The sequence below is a fragment of the Hyperoodon ampullatus genome (genome assembly GCF_949752795.1).
Source record: "Hyperoodon ampullatus genome assembly, chromosome: 15".
NCBI classification, from domain to species: Eukaryota; Metazoa; Chordata; class Mammalia; order Artiodactyla; family Ziphiidae; genus Hyperoodon; species Hyperoodon ampullatus.
The window spans coordinates 26,741,309-26,757,139 of record NC_136928.1 but is presented as its reverse complement, the minus strand read 5'-3'; the positions used below and the strand labels follow the sequence as shown (position 1 = coordinate 26,757,139).

General features: G+C 37.7%; 1 protein-coding gene and 1 pseudogene across 3 annotated transcripts in view; one reads left to right on the top strand and one right to left on the bottom strand.

Annotated features, from left to right (window-relative positions):
• The window catches only part of EXOC6B (exocyst complex component 6B), a gene marked incomplete at its 3' end in the record, with an annotated part of 718,627 nt that overhangs the window by 592,405 nt on the left and 110,391 nt on the right, over positions 1-15,831 (bottom strand). The window lies entirely within an intron of this gene.
• LOC307064035 (dnaJ homolog subfamily A member 1-like) lies at positions 2,770-3,494 on the top strand (annotated as a pseudogene). Its single transcript has one exon. The product of its transcript is annotated as a dnaJ homolog subfamily A member 1-like (transcript).

Genomic DNA, 15,831 nt, shown 5'->3' with positions numbered 1-15,831 from the left:
GGGAGGGCTCTAAATCCAAACCTCAAACTTGGCTCCACTACACTCTGCACACGTGGCAGGCGTCTAGAATTGTCAAAAGGAAAGTACAGCATACCAGTAAACTGACTTGTTCATACCAAGAAGTATCAGCACAGGAGATGAGAAAATACACTGAGCTCAGAGTATAGCTCAATCCAGTAACTTAGAAACACAATCACCACATGCATAGTGAAGTTACTTCAAGAGACTGTAGAAAGACTAAGAACCCAAAATACAATTTCCATCAACAAAATAAAGATATCCATTTAAGTCTCACTAATTTCTATGGTCTGAATTGCCCATTTACGCAGATGTAAGGTTTCGTTTCTCAGTGACATTAAAGCAATTATTGCAGTATAGTACAAAAAACAAAACAAACAAAAACCCTGCATTTTTTAACACTGAAGCCTGAAAAAAATAAGGAAGGCCTTCAGGTTAAAAAAAGTTTTTTCCCTCTAAAAGTAGTGGCTCATGCTTTCCCAAATCAGTTTGTTTAAAACTACTCATGAAAAAAATGTAGTTGCAATCATTTAATAAGAAGATGGAGAGGCAGAAAGACAGCTGGTATTAAGCTATCAATACCCAAGCTACCCCAACTGAAGACTAATTGCCTGATAAAATCACATAGATCTCAAAACAAAAACATCCAAAAATGCCATATTTATTAAGTGCCTACTGTGTGTCTAAGTACTTTACATACATGGTCTTATTTGACACATTAATAAAAAAGGAAAATAAGGCTTAGATTAAGTGTTTTGCCCATTATAAGTGAGAAGTTTCAACCCAGCTTTCTTGACTCCAAACCTATGCTCTTTAATATTGAAGACACTACAAAAAAAAATTTTCTACAAGAAAGACTTGACTAGGAATGGATATGAGCTAATTTTCTCTAAAAATTATTACAAAGAGAGTTGACTGCTGCTCTGTATTCTCTATTATCACTATAACTGCATGACAAAGATAAGGTAAGGCACCACCTCTCCTAGTCTGCAATTAGTGCAAGCCAAGTTGATAATAAGTAAATGCCTATGGTCCTTGAGAGAGTCAGCAATGGATCCAGTCTCCTTTCTCCCATTTAAGGGTCTACATTCTTAGACCACTATCTCGAAGTGTTCTTATAACCAAATAATCAAACTCAATCTTTTTAAAGTAAAAGTAGCTTTGATTGGTGCTAATGCCTCTTTGATTGTAACATTTTATAACTCATAATTCTCCTACTTATAAAATGTTACAGTAATTTTTATAGTCAATTACATGAGACCAATTTTCTTGGGTATTAATGATCCCTGCTAGCCCAATGAAAGCATTAAAAAATAAAAGACAGTTGAAATGACCAAATGACCCGATCTCTATGAGATCTATTTTATAAAATGATATGAAACAGATCTAAACTTGGGGTAAAGAAGCATGAAATGTGAGAAAGCATTCACCAAATTTAAGATGCAGTTCAAACAGTAGAATAAATTACTATCTGTAGGCAGGGCCCAAGGATTAATCACATTTAAGTAAAAATATGCAAGACTTAACAACCATTTTAAAGCATGTCTTTAGTGTCCTTGTTTGCTTTGTACATTCACTGTGTTAATATAAGATTAGATATTAGAATCTAATTAGAATTAATAGTGAAAGCATATCAGAACATCAAGAAAATCTGGGATCTGGGAAGAACCAGAACTGATGAGTTCTTATCCTTGAATTTAAACCCTTTAAAAATGTCAAACTTGGAACTGTTCTTCAGACCAAAGAACCATTATCCACACAGCTAAACATACACATAATAGAGAGCAAATACCATGATTCTCAAACTTTATTATGGTTTCAGATCTTATATCATGGTTGACTTTTTAAAATAAAGATTCCCAGTTGCGGTGGTCAGCATGTAAGGCTGCTCAAGATGAAGCTGAATTCTCAGGTCTTACAAGCAGGATTTCTAGAACTAAGAGAGAGGGAAACACAGAAAGAGAGAGAGAGCGAGAGAAAAAGAGAGAAATAAATAGGGAAAAAATAAGAGAAGAAAAAGGAAAGGAAATGGAGGGGGGGACCCCAACCATATAAAGAGATGCAAGTAAAAGAGAAGCAAGTCTTTGTTTTAAAATATATATTCCATATTTTAATCATGCAGTTGTTATATCTGACTTGAGAAAACATCATCCATACACAAGCAGAGTAACATAGTACGCTCCTTAAAAAGGCAGAGGAGTGGCGGCTGCCTGAGCTGCGCACCGCAACGCGCTCCTTCCCGCTCCCCAACACCGGCATCCGCCCACTCATCTCACCGGCTGTACAAAACGGTGAAAGAAACCACTTATGATGTTCTGGGGGTCAAACCCAATGCTACCCAAGAAGAACTGAAAAAGGCTTACAGGCAACTGGCCTTGAAGTACCACCCTGATAAGAATCCAAATGTAGGAGAGAAGTTTAAACAGATTTCTCAAGCTTTTGAAGTGCTCTCTGATGCAAAGGGAATTATATGACAAAGGAGGAGAGCAGGCAGTTAAACAAGGTGGAGCAGGTGGTGGTTTGGGCTCCCCCATGGACATCTTTGATATGTTTTTTGGAGGAAGAGGTAGGATGCAAAGAGAAAGGAGAGGTAAAAATGTTGTGCATCAACTCACAGTAACCTTAGAAGATTTATATAATGGTGCAACAAGAAAACTAGCTCTGCAAAAGAATGTGATTTGTGACAAATGTGAAGCCCGAGATGCTAAGAAAGGAGCAGTAAAGTGCTGTCCCAATTGCCGAGGTACTGGAATGCAAATAATAATTCATCAAATAGGACCTGTAATGGTTCAGCAAATTCAGTCTGTCTGCATGGAGTGCCAGGGCCATGGGGGGCAGATCAGTCCTAAAGATAGATGTAAAAGCTGCAATGGAAGGAAGATAGTTTGAGAGAAGAAAATTCTAGAAGTTCATATTGACAAAGGCAGGAAAGATGGCCAGAAGATAACATTCCATGGTGAAGGAGACACCAAGAACCAGGACTGGAGCCAGGAGATATTATCATCATTTTAGATCAGAAGGACCATGCTGTTTTTACTTGACGAGGAGAAGACCTTTTCATGTGTATGGACATACAGCTGGCTGAGACATTGTGTGACTTCCAAAAGCCGATATCTACTCTTGACAAGAGCACCACAGTCATCACTTCTCATCCAGGTCAGATTGTCAAGCGTGGAGATATCAAGTGTGTGCTAAATGAAGGCATGCCAGTTTATCGTAGACCATATTAAAAGGGTCGCATAATCAATGAATTTAAGGTAAACTTTCCTGAGAATGGCTTTCTCCCCCATGATGAACTCTCTTTGCTGGAAAAACTCCAACCTGAGAGGAAGGAAGTGGAAGAGACTGATGAAATGGACCAGGTAGAACTAGTGGACTTTGATCCAAATCAGGAAAGACAGCGCCATTACAATGGAGAAGCATATGAGGATGATGAACATCAGCCTCGGGGTGGTGTTCAGTGTCAGACCTCCTAATGGGGCCAGTGAATAACACTCACTGCTGGCATTTTATTTGCAGTAGTGATTGAGTGAAGGACTATAATCATAATATGCTCACTACTTGCTATTGTTTGTTTTAATACTCAACTATAGTAGTGTTTTAAAAGTTAAATGAAGAATAAACTCAAATATAAAAGAGCTGACTTTGCCCTGTATGTATGATGACTTCAGTGTGCAAGATAAGTTTAATACTTGTAAAAACTACTTTAAAAAATTTCCCCTAGCATTTGTTAGGCCATACTTTGTAACTGATTTCAGCTATGTACATGGAATAGCTTAGACTGAAATGCCAGGTATATGTATTGACTTCAGTGTATGACCCTTAATTGTTCAGCTATGAAGTTAAAACTGTATTTAACTGGCAGTCAAAGAATTTGTAGAGAAGTGTTGGTCTGTATAGTGGTATTAAATGGGATTCATTGCAATGCCTCTGCATTTATTCTATTGCCTCAACTGTTACTTGAAGATGGCATGCTATATAATTTAATTTAGCCTGTGGTATCAGTGATAGGAATGATACCTTTCTAAAGAAGGGGTTTATCATATAACATGCTGCTTCTTGAGGGCTTGCATTTGTAGAACTGCATTCCCTTCTGCTGGGCCATCTTTTTTTAATATATCTAGTTATTGGTCCTGGTTACTTTTTTTTTTTCCTTCTCTTTGGACCACAGTAAGCCTTACTTAAGAGTAGTGACTTCTGGAGCAGGGTAACTTAGAGGCTGGAGTGATGAGACCTTTACATGAAGATGTAATTTGCATGTATGAGTTAGGAAGGTGTTTTGCAGGTATATTACAGGCTTACTTTAAACCATTTAACTTATGCTCCAAAGAAACTGTAATTTAATGTTGGTAGTATAGCAAATTATGAATAGCTTTAATTGTATGTTTAAAGTCATATTCTCATAAGCTTAAATCTGGATATCAGAATTAAGCAATTCTTGAAATGTATGAATGTCTCCTTAATATACTGATTACAAAGCAAAAAAAAAAAAAGAATACTAGTTCATTCAGACCTGTAATGAGAGATCACTACCTATTAAACATAAACTTTAATAGTTCATTCCAATGAGATGAAAATACATCTTGCTTCCATTCATCATTTAGAAAGGCAGAGAGAGGCTGTGTCTGACCTGATCTAAACTTAATCTGATAATGGGAATTCCCTGGTTGTCCAGTGGTTAGGACTCCGTGCTTCTACTGCCAAAGGGCCCGGGCAAGCTGCACTGTGCGGCCAAAAATAAATAAGCAAATAAATAAAGGCTTGGCGCTTCCCTGGTGGTGCAGTGGTTAAGAATCTGCCTGCCAATCAGGGGACACGGGTTCAAGCCCTGGTCTAGGAAGATCCCACATGCCGTGGAACAACTAAGCCCATGCGCCACAACTACTGAGCCTGCGCTCTAGAGCCTGCAAACCACAACTGCTGAGCCCACGCACCACAACTACTGAAGCCCACATGCCTGGAGCCCTGCTCTGCAACTAGAGAAACCACCGCAATGAGAAGCCCTGCTCACCCCAACTAGAGAAAGCCCGTGTGCAGCAACAAAGACCTAACGCAGCCAAAAATAAATAAATAAATAAAATTTGAAAATAAATAAAGGCTTTTTAAAAAATAATAATAAATAAACTTAATCTGATAATAAAGTGGCTGTTCTTGGCCCCCTGTACAGTAATATTTAACACCACTTAGGCTGTATATTTACATATTATATTTAAGGCATCATTTTAAATGACCTTTCATATCCTTGCATATTTCAGAGGCTAAATTATATAATAAAAACACAAACAGGTAGCATCTTATTTATGTCAATAAGATCAATTCATTTCCACCTGATAAGTTAGATCTAAAGTGCTGGTCTCAAGTTCAAGTCAAAAGTGAGTTCAGGGCTTCCCTGGTGGCGCAGTGGTTGAGAGTCCGCCTGCTGATGCAGGGGACGCGGGTTCGTGCCCCGGTCCAGGAAGATCCCACATGCCATGGAGCGGCTGGGCCCGTGAGCCATGGCCGCTGAGCCTGCGTGTCCTGGAGCCTGTGCTCCGCAATGGGAGAGGCCACAACAGGGAGAGGCCCGCGTACCGCAAAAAAAAAAGGAAAAAAAAGTGAGTTCAGTGACCTGAACTTCATTTCCACATTAGTGTGGTACAATTATTCATGATACTTGGAGGCTGTAGGAAATCCCAGAAATATTGTAATGGAATGAAGTTCAGTTATTCTACGAACCACCGAAGAAAAACTTCATAGTGTAGGTCATTTTCCTTTATTGTAAATTTAACAGAAAGTTAACACTGGCTCTCTCCCACAGAACTCTGAGGCCAAGTCAAATTATATGTAGGCTAGCCTATCAGCACTACTTTCCTTCACTGCTCTTTTAACTCCCTTTCCCCATCTTCTCCTGCAGCAGCACAGGGACTACTCACTCACCAGAACACATGCCCAAGTATGAAATGAGTGTGAACCTGCAACAGTGGCAGGGGTGAGGTAGTGTGACATTTTGCAACCAAAGGAAGGTATTGAAGAACTCATATTCTCTTCTGAACAATGGTAAATATTTAACTTAAGAATTCAAGGCAAGGGAAAGAGAACATTCTGGTTATCACAAATTTGCAAACTTTATCATCACTTTCAAGATTTTTATATTATTTTTTTTAATTTGCTTTGTTGCCTATTAAATCAAATTTATCTGTTCACTTCTTTAATAAGGCACACAATACAACAGAGATTTGAATGGACCTCAGTTTAACTTACAACTAACACAAAATTCCTTTCCCACCTTGTTACAGCTATGAATCTGAAGACTGGAGACTCCTCAATTACCCACATAAAAGAAAAAAATCAATAATGCCATAGATAGGTATAAATAGTCCCTTAAATAAGGGAACGCTTCCTCTGTACCCTGAGAGTTGGAACATTTACTACCTCATATCCAGTCCACCAACAAATCCCATGTTATACACATACACCTAATCTGACTTGTTTCTTTTCTTTTTTTTTTTTGTTCAATATATCTTCCCTAAGTTATACATGCAAAACTATGCATAGTTAAGTTATACATAAAGAGTTTCTTATGAGAAACAACCGTTTCCTCCTCTCCTCTTTCTCCCCAAATCCTGCTCCCCAGAAGCAACCACTCTTTCGATGCTTACATCTTTATCTCTACATACCATGCTTATGTGTGCTACTGCTTATTTCTTTAGGTTTTTTTAATTGTGGTAAAATTTGACATAAAATTTTCCATTTTAACCATTTTTAACTGTACAGTTCTGTGGCATTAGGTACATTCACCTTGTTGTACAACCATCACCACCACCCATCTTCAGAACTTCTTCATCTTCCCCAACTGAAACTCTGTACCCATTAAACATTAACTCCTCATCCCTTTTACCGTTAGTCCCTGGAAACCATCATTCTACCTTCTGTCTTTATGAATTTGACTACTTCAGGAACCTCAGATAAGTGGAACTATACAATATTTGTCCTTTCATGCCTGGCTTATTTCACTTAGCATAATGTCTTCAAGGTTCATCCATGTTGTAGCATGTGCCCAAATTTCCTTTTTTAAGGCTAAATAATATTCCATTATATGTATATACCACATTTTGTTTATCCATCCATCAATGGACACTAGGGTTGTTTCTGCCTTTTGGCTATTGTGGGGTTTTTTTAGTTCTAAGCATTATCTATTGACTTTCCACCATGGAAGATGGGGGTTTAAGGTCTCTTTCACATTCTTTTTTTTTTTTTTTTTTTTTTTTTTGCAGTACGTGGGCCTCTCACTGTTGTGGCCTCTCCCGTTGCGGAGCACAGGCTCCAGACGCGCAGGCTCAGCAGCCATGGCTCACAGGCCTAGCCACTCCGTGGCATGTGGGATCTTCCCGGACCGGGGCACGAACCCGCGTCCCCTGCATCGGCAGGCGGACTCTCAACCACTGCGCCACCAGGGAAGCCCTCTTTCACATTCTTAACACACCAGCACCAAATATCTGTGCAGTGTCCATTCACGTATTCCTCTACAACAGAGATAAACCAATGGATTAATTACCTATATTAACTTTTAGCACTTAATTATTTTAACTGTATAAATGCAATACATAGCCAAGCCATATAAGATACTGTTTTTAACCTCTAAAGACATTTAGGATTTTCACTTTGCCCTCTGACCTCTGAAAATTCACAGTATGCCTTGATATAAGTCTCTTTTCATCCCTTTTGTTGGATACTTGGTGGGTCCTTTAATCTGCATGCTCATGTCTTAGAATTTTGGGAAATTTCCCGTATTATTTCTGTGATGAATTCCTTCCCTTCATTTTTGCTTTATTTTTCTAGAATGCTTAGTATTCAAATGCTGGATCACCTAGACTGTCCCTTAATATTCTTATATCTTTTCTATTTCCCATGTTCTATCTCTTTTTCTTTTTACTCTTCTCTCTGGAACATATTTTTAACTTTATTTTCCAAACCCTCCTTTAAGTGTTTTCTGCTATCATATTTTTAATTTCTAAACATTCTTTTTGTTCTCTGCACTTCTCCTTTTATGCAGCATTCTGATCTTGCTTTTTACATGTAATTTATTTTCTCTTATCTTTCTAATGCTACTGACGATAGTTTGTTTTGTTTTGCCTTTTAGGTTTTCCTCTTCTTGCATAGTCCCTATCTTCTCCAAGTTGCTTCTTTGTACATGTTTGTTCTGACTCTACTTTCATGTTAGAATCTTTTCTCAAATATCTGGTGATGCTTAGCCATCTGCTCAAATTTTAAATTGGGAAACTAAAAAGCTGACTGAATGTACATCAGTCTAGTCTACTGTGGCGTTCAAAGTGATCTGACTTGCCCTTTTTACTGGGGACTACTCAGTGTACATCTCTTTAGGATACTTCTCTTGGGCTAATCATATTATTCAGAGTATACAGATTATCTTCCAATCTCACACCTGAAGGGTATAAGCCTGGTTCTGGGAACCAAATCAGAAAAGAGGGCTGTGAGATTCAGGATAAATCTCAGTATTTAGTATATAAACTTTCACTGTTTTCAGTTTGTGTCTGTTTTTCTCTGATCTTCAGCTAGAGTTGGGATCAGGTAGTTAACTGATAGGAAAAAGCTGGGGAAGGAATCCAGATGTCTAACTGGTTCTGAAATAGACATTCAACCAATCTTTCTGTTTGGCCATCAATTTTACCCCCTTTCACTGATGCCAGCAATTTCTTAAACACAGGGGTTCTACAAAACACTAAAAATTGGGTTGTTCTCAGTTTCTTCTACTACTAGTTTAGGATTGAGTTTTCTTGGATATGTTAGGACAATTATCACACATCTTTTTACTTTCCAATTTCCAAAAACTGTTGCTATCACCTGCTCTCCTATAGTCTTTATGTTTGGGAGCTCGTGTTTGTTAAAAAAAATTCCCTTAGCTGTTGTTTTTATGAGTTTGGAGAGGTGGAAGATAGAAATATATGTGTTCGACCCACTATCTTTAACAAGAAGTTAATTTGATCACTTCTTAGTACCTCCACAGTATTTTCAGATAGTTTCAAAATCCATTCAAAGTGCAATTTTAATGTTTTCATATACTTAAGAATATAATTGGAATAAGAGGATATACCTTAGAATACTAAAAAAAAAAAGGATGGCTTTTCCTGAAAAATGTTAAGGTGCAGGTACATTAAATTTAATTAAATACACAATTAAGAGTAATTAATTGATTTATTAACTATCTACTATGACCAAGCACTATGCTAGCAACGTGCTGAAGATATAAAGGTAAAAAACATACCTCTGTCCTTACAGAGACCATAAACTGGTTGGGAAGACAGATAAGTAAAGCAGCAATCATGCTAATAGCATTCCCTAGTGCCATGAGATGCTACCTTGGAGGGCCTTAGTGGCTCCCTACCTTCCCCATTCTCAAAGCTTAGCAATGAACTGGTTCAGTAGACTGAGTCAGCTCATCTGAAGAATACTAAGAATACTAAGCTGAGGCATTGATAGAATTCCCCTAGCCAAGTCATTTCTCTGACCAGCAAGGATCCACCTAGTACATATTGACATTCTTGCCCTTCTCCCAGCTTCCCTATCAATATTACAAGAGCAGGGTCCTTCTCCTGAGGCATGTCCCACTGTTTATACAGCAAAGTTGAACCCTTCAGGTCCCTCTACAACATGACAGGAAGATGGTATTCTCATGCACTGTTCTGACCTTTCTGCCTATAAGGTTTACTGAGGAAAAGTTACTTTATACCTATATGGCATAATACTAATTTGCGTGTGTCTATGCCTCTTGTATAACACTACCTTTATCACTTATTAAATTCTTATACTATACATTTGGATCAATTTCTGTACTTGTATTCTGTTCTACTCAGCAGTTTATTCTTATGATACCATATTGTTTTAAATTAAGTATTACTACTTTCTAGTACAAGCCAAGGCTCAGTAAAAGGAATATTCTCAAAAGAATTTAATCTTAAAATAACTGAAACATATATATATATATATGTAGTATATTTGTGAGAGGTGGTGTAAGTATTGCAACAGCTGCTGTTCCTCTAAAGTAATGGTCTATTTTAGGATTAGCACGCTAAAAATCCATGTTCACAAACTATATTGAGAACCCATATTACAATTTTCTCTTAAAATTTAATAACAAGAAAATTTCTCCTGATAAGCTGGTGTGCTTTGCTTAGCCAAAGCAAATAAATAATATGTTTATTATATATACACACACCATATAGTCTCCTTTTTATCCTGAAGAAAACTCAAAAGCAAACTGTAATATTGCCGTCAAATTAGATTTAAGGAATAAATTCTCTTTCTTCTTTCACTCAACATGAATCAAGGGTCACTGATCTTTTAAATTTAATTGTCATCTTTTTAACTGAACTCAGGTTCAAAATATTTTAGAAGTGTATACAGTAGAAATAATTTTTATGGTAAGGAGAAAAAATGATTAAAAATGAAATCTAATTCAAGGCTGAAAATTGTCACAGAAAATTGAATTTTACGAATAAAATTAAAAGTAGTTCAATCATCAAGTTTAACTCTAATTTTGATCTTCTCCTTCTCCATACTCTTAGAATCTATTTACATTCACCATTCATCTAGGATGGTTCTTTTTTTTTCTTTCTTTTAATTTAACATGTATTATAAGCCTGGGACTAAGCTAAGTACTTGATTTCCCTAAATATTTCCCTAAATCTTTTCAAAGAAGATTAAAAATTCCAACTATAGAGTTGTGAAGACTGAATGTGATGTTTAGTAACTTGCCCACTGTCATACAGCTAGCAAATGACAAATCTAACCCAAACTCCAAAGTCTATTCTGTTAACTATCATATTACTGAACAGTAAACTAAATCCCTACTAGCCTCTTCAGATTCTAAAATTGTACTATCTGTCATAAGCTCAGATTCTAAAACTGTACCATCTATCATAAGCTACTCTGATTGTTGCCTACTTCAAGAATCCCATATAACACAGCTCTCACATTTCCCCACCTTACCCACAGGCCATCCATATCATCAAAGAATAAGGAGCAAGAATTAGTACAAACACAAAAATACCAAAATCAAGAAGAAAAGAAAAGAAAAAGCAAATCCAGGAACACCAAACCAAGTGAGCACCAACTTCTTTGACTCCAAAGGCCATATTCTGTGGAAGTGTTGCATAGCATCCAGCACAAAAGAGATTTCAACAGCAATACTGCTTTTACTTGGCAGTCATTGCACGGTCTATGTGAACTCAGTTGGTAGTACTATGCCTGATCTAAGTTAAAGATGTTCTACACAATAAATAAAACAGCATATTTTGCTCTAGTCAAGACTTAAAGAAAGTCAACAGCTGACAGCTAATCTCACCCAAGGAGCAGTTTCTTTAAAACTAGTTACTAAAGGAAGAATGCCTGGGGAGCCTTCCATTTCTTTTATAAGCAACCAGTTCCTTTTCTAAGCATCAGTCATATAACCTATATAATTTGGCAAAGCCAAGTTAGAATTTTAAAAGTAAGTAAATCCTTCCCTTTGTTAAAGGGCCCCACATAGAAATCAACCTAGCCAAGAATGTTTACCTTACAAATGTTATTTAGTCCCACAAAGCCTAAGGCAAACTAACCAAAATAACAAATACAGAACTTCCCTCCTGCACAAATCAATTCCATAACAAGTGAATTACAGAAATCAATTTCAAAAGGAGAACTAAAAAACAGCAGACAATTAACGAAGAACTACTTTAGACACTTTTTATAAAACAGTTCAAGCTAAGTTGATTATTCCAAAATAAGACATACACAGTATTTTGGAAGCACACTGTAAGAATATCAACACAGAAAATGGGATAGGATAAAAGGGAAGGTTTTTCTACTTGCTTTAACTATGTCTCTACTTCCCATGGCAGACTCATAGGTGGGTCCATTAAGTGCTTTCATTCCAATACCATGTTAAAAAGATATATACAGAACATGAAACGTTTTTTTGTAAAATAAGACTGCTTGACTTAAAATTCGATATGGTAATACACAGTAGAATGGACAATTTTTAAATTCCTCCTCAGATTCTTCTATATGATTGAACTTCTATCCTAGTTTTCATACTTATACATTTTTCTTACTTTTCTGCAGCTTCCCAATATTGTATATTGGAAGACAAGTGAAAGACTCAGAAACTTCTAGTTTGACACCTTTTAAACCAGACTGACTATACCATTGTTTCCTAGACCCAAAGGCAAAATTAAAATAAAAATGTACAGTTTAGTAAAAAGTAATTATATTCAAGACCAAAATAACAGAGTGTATTAGTTTTCTACTGCTGTGTAACATACTACTATAAACCTAGTGACTTGAAACTACACACAATTATTATCTAAGTTTCCATGGGTCAGGAGTTCAACATGTTTTTGCTGGGCCTTCTGCTCAGGGTCTCGCAAGGCTGAAATCATGATGTCAGTCAGGTCTGTGGTTTCATCTGGAGCTCACAGTCTTCTAAGTTCACTCATAATGTTGGCAGAATCCAATTCCTTGTGGTTGTAGGACTCAGGTTCCCATTTTCTTGCTGACTGTTGGCTTGGGATAGCTCTCAGCAACTCAAGGCTGCCTACAGTTCCCTGCCACGTGGCCCCCTCCAAAACATGGCATTCTGTTTCTTCAAGACCAACAGTAAAGCATCTGCTGCAGTTTTTAATCTCTCTAACTTTATATCTGACCTCTAGACCCTCTTTTAAAGGTTCTCACCTTACATATTAGGTTCACACGCTTAAGGGAGAGGATTTTACAGGATGCACAGACCAGGGGGCAGGAATCCTGGGGACCATCTTAGAATTCTGCCTACCACATGCAATCAAAGCAAAAAGCTTCCTACAGATAAAGCTTTATCCACAGACAATATAATAGTTGGAATACAGAGAAATGGATAAACTACATATCCTTCAGGTCATCCTCAAATAGTATGTTTTGCATCATATCTCTTGATAAAATTGGACAACAAACGGTTTGAGATTATAATCTCGGGTAAAAGTTTGGAGCCAAATTTGCTCATTAAACCCTAATTAGGGTGGAGTCCTTCTGGTAGTTTAACTGGTATATCCCAAAGAGAAGCCAATCTACCAACTGCCTCCATCATTTCATTGTACAAAGGACAAAGCCCCACCCATGGGTCAATGCAGCAACTCAGGATAGGGTAAGTGGAAGAAGAAAAACGGGAGATGTCCACCAAGAAAAAGCAAAATTCATTTACATAATTTCCAGAAGCACCCAGACCAACTATCAATAGTAAGTGATACTTTCAAATCTGTTTTCTTGTATGATTCTAAAGGCCACTCAATTTTTTTTAAGGAAAAGAACACATTTTTAAGGCCAAAACTGCAGTTGCTGAACTAAAACTGATGATGATGATAAAAGTTCTGAATAGTGCCATAGACAATGCTAAAAACTGGATTAGTAAATAAGAAGGCAAACATATGGGGGAGAAATGTCAAAGGGATGAAATGGTGAAGAAAAACAGACAAGAGACACGGAAATATGTATTTTTCTAAGCTCTGTAATAGCAGGTTGTAGCAGACTAGCTAGGTCTGCTAGGTCTGCTAGCTAGGTCTACAAGCCTGGTCAATTAAAGAAAAAAAAAATCTCCAGGCATTATTTACTTTCTTCTCTACCGCTGTAACATTGAAAGCCACATGTTGAAGTGATAGAGCCACAAGTTGGAAGAGTCCTGGATCCCTTCACAGTCACTGAAAGAAGAGCTACCCAAGCAGCATCCATTTTGGACTTCACATGAGCGAAAAATAAAATTTCTACAGTGAGATTTTAGAGCTTAGCTATTACAACAGGCATCGTTATTTAAAGAAACAGGCACTGGCATTGGAAGAATGGTGTTGCCATAACAAAAAAAATTAAAATAAATGACATCAGTTTAGAGGTCAGGCAGTAGGCCACAAGAATATATATTTAGCAAGTCAAAGGCCTGAAAAGCCCTGTGATATTGTGGCAAAACAACTGGCAAAACTGGAACCTGTAATAAATGAAAAGGCACACCGCATGTCTATTGGGTCTGTAGCTCTATATGTGAATGTAGAGAGAGAGTTATAGTGTATATTGGCATTTGCTTTCTGCTTTTAGCTAGGTTTTACACAAAAACGATGAGCACAGAATTTCCTACTTTGAAAACTGAAATTACAGGGAATAGCACAAGTCCAGAAACTTGGGCCTCAGAGGGTTAGAAAGCTGAACACATATAGATCCCAAATAGTAAAAGAAAAAGATGGTAAATTTTGAGCAATGAAGTCCAAAGAAGACCTCCTTGAACAAAGTGACTTAATCCTGAGGCAAAAATTAGATTCAGGTATGGTTTTCTTACCCGTTATTTCATATAGCCTCCAAGTAGGCCTAAGTAAGAAGGAGACATGAGGCAAGGGTTATGCTCCCCCAACTCTACTACCTCCCCAAACAGGGAAGAAGAAAAAAAATCATTCCTGAAAATTATGTTTAGAAAAGAACAGTGGGTATGGTATCTAAATAGAACCTACTGGAAAGAGACAGATCAGAGGTCTACTAAGTTTTGAGGTAACTATAATGCCAAAAACCCACAAATCTGGACTAAATAAAACTTTGTTCAGAACCTTAAAACAACCCTTGGGCTCCTAAACTTGTAGAAGCATAAAAGTAAGCACTGAAAGATAGAGATATAAATGTGGTTGTAGATATAAGTGTAGATGTAGATATATGTGTATATCTACAGAGAGAGAGAGAAAAATCTTCAAATGAAGGTATATTCCCCAGCACACACTTCAGAAATGTACACAGAAGAAAATAGGGAAAGAAAAACTAAGATGCAGCCAAGAGCCCAGGAGAACAATGGGCAAAGGAGTTCTTTCCACAGAATCAACATCTAGACAAGGAAGTTCCCCTACTACTAAGGCAGAAAGATTTCCCAGTGATGGCCCAAAAGGATTACATGATTTGCTATGAAGCAGGTAATGCTGTACATCTCCTGTTCTTCCCTTTATGGAAGTTTTTGTTGTAGCTATTCTGTTCTAGCTTCTCCATGTTATACTGAGGGTGGGAGGGTCACAGGTGCAGATAACCTATCTTAGTTCCTGGTCATCAGCCCACTGAAGAGCCACATCTGGATCTGATGGAGAGTACTGAGCATCCCCGGAAGATATCATACTTTGAGATGGATGTAGTAACTAGATGGGATATTGGGTTGTATTCCTTAGGGAAGGGACAAGTATGTTCTATGGATGAGAGGAAGAGTGAACAGATATGGAATTCCCTGATGGCGCAGTGGTTAAGAATCCCCCTGCCAGTGCAGGGGACACGGGTTCAAGCCCTGGTCCGGGAAGATCCCACATGCAGCGGAGCAACTAAGCCTGTGTGCCACAACTACTGAGCCTGTGCACCTAGAGCCCGTGCTCTACAACAAGAGAGGCCACCACAGTGAGAAGCCCACGCACCACAACGAAGAGTAGCCCCCATTTGCCACAACTAGAGAAAGCTCACGCGCAGCAACAAAGACCCAACACAGCCACAAATAAATAAATAAATAAATAAATTTATTTTTAAAAAAAAAAAGAGTGAAGAGATATTTGATGACCAAAAGGGTAGACTGTGCCAGAGACTAGCTATTATTCACCAAAACTGTGTTCTTCTCTTAGACACAGTGAGATTATATTCCCCAGCATCCCTTACAGGTTGCTATGGCCATGTTATTAAGTTCTGGCCAGTGAAATCAGAGAAGTGATGACGTGTCACATCCATCCCTAGCCCTTAAAAACCCTACCACATGCAATACTCTTTGGTCTTTCCCCTTTTGCAGCAATCTTCAAAACCATATTAAAA